The 5,941-nt window shown below is 41.2% G+C and overlaps 1 long non-coding RNA gene across 1 annotated transcript; it reads right to left on the bottom strand.

Moving 5' to 3' along the window:
• Positions 1–2,222: 2,222 nt before the first annotated feature.
• On the bottom strand, positions 2,223–4,103 carry LOC134107183 (uncharacterized). The gene is made up of 3 exons (XR_009942674.1): positions 3,985–4,103; positions 2,665–2,730; positions 2,223–2,392 (listed from the first exon to the last, which is right to left on the bottom strand). It is a non-coding gene; the product is annotated as an uncharacterized LOC134107183 (long non-coding RNA).
• Positions 4,104–5,941: the final 1,838 nt, after the last annotated feature.

The raw sequence follows: 5,941 nt of genomic DNA on the forward strand, positions 1-5,941 counted from the left end.
GAACGGCAAGACAATCCCTTATTTCTTCCCATTTTAGGTCTAGCATGCCCAAATGCTGCATTGCTGCCTTTGCAATGATTTGAATCCTTTCTGTTTTGGATTTGGCTTCAGCTGTTGCATTAATTACCCCTGCAATAAAGATAACCAAGTCTCTCTTACTATCCCTCCTCACCTTCCTTTCCTCATCCCTAACACGTTCCTGCCTCTGAGTCCATGCATTCACTGTTCCTATTTCCTCTCTAACACTTTCTTCATTACTTCTCTTGGCTTGCTCCACTCTTTTAACTGCTTCTGTATAAGGAACCCTATCCTTCCTTTTCACATTCTGTATCTCAGACTCCTTTCTCATTGCTTCACAGCCCCAGAAGGCCGCACTGTGCTCCCCTCCACAATTACAGCATTTAGGTATTACCCCCTCACCGCATTCTCCATAGTCATGCTCCCCACCACATTTAGCACACCTTTTTTTCCCCCTACACATTTTAGCTACATGGCCAAATTTTTGGCACTTGTAGCATCTCATTGGCTTATGCATGAACTCTCTTACCCTGTATCTCATAAATCCAAAGTAAAGTTCTGTGGGCAATTCTTTTGAGTTAAACTGTATCAGAACTGACTCGGTTTCTTTCTTCTCAACCCCCTTGGTTAGACGTTTTGCACTCTGAACAGATTCACATCTTTCTTTTAAATGCTTAACCAGCTCCTTCACCTCAATTGCTAAAGGAATCCCATAGATCACTCCTTCCCTACCTCACCCACTTTCACCACCTTTACTACCACTACTTTCCCCACAGCTTGCATCTTTAACGCTCTTCCAGCCTGCTCTTCAGAGTTGCATCCAATTAATAAATTTCCATCATTAAGAATTCTAGCATACTTGACCTCGCCAACCTGATTCTTAATTATTTTTGTCAGTTTTAGTGGATCCAAACTCTTCACCCCTGGCTCTTCAAACCTAACAACAACATTCCATTTCTCCTCACTTTCTTTCATCCCTCTAGTCCGCTTTGCTTTATTTATTCTCCTAATCTGCCAGCTTCCATCATCTTGATCCAAACCATCCATACTGCAACTGCTATCCTCCTGCATGTTTGCCATGATAGAAAACTCTGCAGGTGTATCGTGTACCGGACCTATACAGGCCGTCGGCCGATACTCCCGCAAAATTCCTCCCTCACTACCTCTATCCTAAGTCTAACAATTCCTAACGATGCTTCTTTTTAAATTTCCTCCCTTATTGTTTTTCCAACAAGTTACGGCGCAGCTCGATGCTCAACCCACGCCTGAGTTCCACGCTTCTCGACCGGAAGCCACTGTTACGTCCGGCTGCTGTTTGTGTTTTCTCCTCCCTGTGTCTGTTCCAATCGGTTCTTCACAGGTGTGGTGAGTTGCTGCTGACGATGCGGGCGTGGCCAGGTGCTTCTCCAGCCAATCCAGCGCGGCTCTACTCAATAAAATGTTTGTTTGTGAGAGCTTGCAAAAAGGTTGTGTTGGGAGAGAGATTGAGAGACTTAGACATTGAGAGGTTTTAAGAGACTTAAAAAAATATGTGGATTATGTTGTTTGTTAAAACTGTGGTATATTGTACACCCAGCTCTGTGTTTCAAGTACTTACCCAAAGAGCGATGTGGAGCAGGGCGAGGTAAGATACCCTGGGGTCTACACACACCCGTAGGAAAAACCTCTGTTACACACACTAGGTTAGAAGCCAGTGGCTGTGACCCTGTGTATTGTAGCAGTGAGGTAAGTGGTGTGATAGGATAGAATGTGGTAGGTAGGTTTAGACCAGTGGTTCTCAACTTGTCTGGCTCCGGGACCCACCTTTACCCCTTAACGACAAGCCGTGACCCAATTCGATCGTCAACGGGGGGGAGGCTTCCGCGTTCGTTCTAATTGCCGCGCTGATGGAAAACATGGACGGACGAGCCGGAAAAAAAACTCCGCTGCATTACAAAAAGTCCCTTCAAAATAAAATCACAGGATGAAATTTTTTTTTTTAAATTTTCCCATGCAAAGGCCTGCGACCCACTAGTGGGTCGCAACCCACCAGTTGAGAAACACTGCCCTAGGCGATACTAAAATTTGCGCCCTCCCACCTACGGCCACTTTGAACCACTTCCATTCCATGTTAACATTCTGCTATACATTATAGGTACACTATGTTGTTTGTATTATATTGTACATTTATATTTGATAAATGTACTACAAGCAAATATAATGGTCTCAGAATATTTTAATTTTTAGTAACTTTGGCCAGACAGGGTTGGCCAGTCAGCAGGATCACTCGGTTCTTCTCTGATGGACTCATGGACATCAGAACTTGTTGTGGGGGAGAAAGTGTCTGCAGGCTGTAGTGCAGAATCAGGGCGAGTTGTGTCTGTTGCTCCTTCACCTGAAGGCAAATACATACAATTGATGTTCATCTATTAATACAGATTATGGCAATAGGCAATACAATGACTGATTTTTTCTCTTGGTCATATGTTGAGATTTATTACTGATCTGTTGAATCATACGACAGGCAGTAAATGCATCTAAAAATGTTTTTTCTTGTTAACAGGATCAGTAATGTTTTAGAGTAAACAATTATTCAAAAATTTGAATTAGGTGTAAATAAATTGTTTTGTAAGTGTAAAGTCAAATAAAGATTATGAAATAGATTACCTGCTGCATGCTCTGTTTCACTGGCTGCTGTGCTAGGTGTGGTCCTACATGTCTCTTCACCTGCAGCTGTATTTAAGCACAGAGAATAACCACATCAGTGAAGTTCTTTAAAATGATGAAACGATCAAGAATGGGGTTGAAAGTCGTTTACAATGAATGGAAGGGTGAGGTCATATTGAGTGAATTCAACAAAACTTAAAAGGTTCAGAGAGAGGTGAACCTGGGGATCAGCTGAGCTTTGTTCAGGAGGTGAGTGTCTCTGCATTACCATAAATACAATCCAGACAACATATTGTGTGGAATGAGTTGAAATAGCGCTTTACATGGTACTCAAAGACATTTTAAAGTAAAACCAGTACACATATAGCACAGATAAACAATAAAACCAACAAACAAACCAGGCATAATAAATGCAATTAAAAACAATAAAAAGATAGTTACTATCGGGTAAAAAAAAACTAATCTGAAGAGAATGCCTCGACATTAATGATTTGAGGCCTTTTTCATTTGGACAAGTAACGTTATGTTACATCAGCGTTTCACTTGTCTATGAACAAAAGTCCGGGTACAGCTTAATCATTTTCATTTATTTAGGCACGTTTCCCTTTGACAACGCAGATGAGTTGTAATATTGTGCAAATAATATAGGTAACAATTAAGGTGTTTGTAAAAATGTTTAACATTTAGACAATTTCTGATATTTAAGTACCTAACGTTAAATTAAACAGTTTTAAATTATGCGAATAATGGCTTGCTTGCTAGGAACGAAGCTGCTGACGTTAGCTAACGTCACTTATGAAAAACGCTAGCTAACGTTAGCTAACGTCACTTATGAAAAACGCTAGCTAACGTTTGCTAACGTCACTTATGAAAAACGCTAGCTAACGTTTGCTAACGTCACTTATGAAAAACGCTGGCTAACGTTAGCTAACGTCACTTATGAAAAACGCTAGCTAACGTTTGCTAACGTCACTTATGAAAAACGCTAGCTAACGTTTGCTAACGTCACTTATGAAAAACGCTAGCTAACGTTAGCTAACGTCACACACAAATGTATTCCGTTTCAAATCGGTAAAATAAAATCGGCATAATGGAGGTAAAGAGTGTCCCGGACAAGTCTCAATGTGGAACCGTGAAGAGGTGTATTTTGATTAGTGATTAGAATGTGTCATCACTATGCTAGCTGGAAGGCTCCTTAAGTCTTAAAGCACGTTGGCTAACAAGGGCAACACTAGCTGTGTAAACGACCACAGTGCTAATCTAAAGCATCCAATGTGTGCCATGAAATGACTCGTCTGAGGTGGAAATATGTAACGTTACCTCTTTACAGGGCTTTCTTATCCTCCTGCTGCTTTTCTTCGTTCCTTTGCACCAGAGTTTGCACTGGTGTTACGTTAGCTTGATCCGAGTGTGACCATTGCCTTGCAACGCACGCAACCATAAGCTCCGCTGCGCGTGACCGTCGCGCACCCACCAAACACATATAACATACCGTACATATGGCAGGGGCGCCATGTTTATTTGTTTTAATCATGGTTTTATTTCACCTGGGTTTTATTTCGTTAATCAAAGTTGTTGGAAGAAAGATGCGTTATGCTAGAGGGTGCTACCCACGAACTTGGCGCCCTAGGCGGTCGCCTATAGGAAGAGCCGGCCCTGCATGTACATATATTGAACATTTTCCCACTTGGTCCTTAATGCAATTTATTTAATGTTATTTATGGTCTGCTGCAGTGTTAATAACTATTTAAGCTGTGTTCATAACATAGCATGATAAACAACTAAAATGTTGGCCAGAACGAAAAGAACGTGGATAATACCGGAATAAATAAAAATCGATATATATTTAATAAAAACGAGAGCACGTACAAATACGCACGCACGCGCGCCCTAAATTGCCATGGCAACCGAACGATGACCCGACCGAGGGTATTTAAGGTCAGCGGACTTTCTGAACGTTCCTTTTGCACTTTGACTTGAACACGAACTTTAAACCTCTTGTGAAAGCAAACTGCTGAGAACGAAATCTTTGAGTTTTTGACTGCTGGACGGAATCTACTGGATACGAATATTGTTGGAGAAGTGAACGACTACATAACATCTTTTGTGGAGCACAGACGAGGCTGAAACAGGCCCTCAGGAGCGGCGGAGCATCGAGGACGACCACCTGCTGAAGGAAGTTGGCTGTGATTGGAACCTTCGGTGTTCAAGTAAGACAACGTTTTGATCCTCTTACAACCTTAGAACGGTCCCCAGGTTATACATGACTAAGACGCATTGAGTTTAAAGGTGAAAGAAATAAGATTCGATGGACAAAGACACTCAGTCGAGGATTTCTCCGTGTAAAATGATTATTGGAGGGGCGGGATGTGTTACATCTCGCGGGACATCTCTCGGGTGTGTCAACAATTAGTGTAGATGTTTTAAAACACTGTTATTTTGGTTTGAGGGTAACAAATCGTCGAAGATTAACATTGGAATTTGTGGAAAAAGATGGCGCTGAGAACGCCATGGAACGCTGAAATAAATGTTTTTATTTGGAAACCACCGGGTCCATGGAGACGGTTGAGGTGTGACGTCACAACGTGAAGGTGTAGTCACGGTGGTTGAAAGTTACTTATGAATGTATTATTACATGCTCCATACACTATTTCTCTTGATATTTAACATCGAAATGCACTCTGCTCGTGGTTGATGCATTTCATAAGAGTGACAAGAGCGATTTGTTAAGTAACCGTATAGGACTGCATGTGCGCGTGCTGCACCTCCCCCTCGCGCTGCGATGTACAACTCATAGAATAAAGAGGTGATAAATTGAAGGACTGGTATCAGGAAAACGCCCGATACCAGTTCTATATTTTACACTATATTTCACACTAGTCTGAATGTTAGATGTACTCTGTGTAGACTGTAATAAAGCTTCCTGACTGATTCTGAATGTACACACATGTAAATACATGCACATATTCATATTTAGAATAAACAACTGATAGACTCTATCTTCTTTCATATTTACACCGCCAAATCTTTCATTTTCTCATGAATTATGAAAAGAAAATGGTGTTGCAATATCAGACCAGGTCAGGGATCAATTTAATAATATGACTGTCTGTGGGTTTGATACCAGCAGCATGTGTAAGCCCTCCATCAGTTTTCAACACTGAACCAAATGCAAACAGTTTTATTATCCTGCGTTTTCTTTTGTTAGTGTATTATTTATTGCATGACATCTACTTTGAATCCACTTTTAATGCAATATGTGATGTGAGAAATGACC

This window comes from Pungitius pungitius, chromosome 17 (assembly GCF_949316345.1).
Source record: "Pungitius pungitius chromosome 17, fPunPun2.1, whole genome shotgun sequence".
Lineage (NCBI taxonomy): Eukaryota > Metazoa > Chordata > Actinopteri > Perciformes > Gasterosteidae > Pungitius > Pungitius pungitius.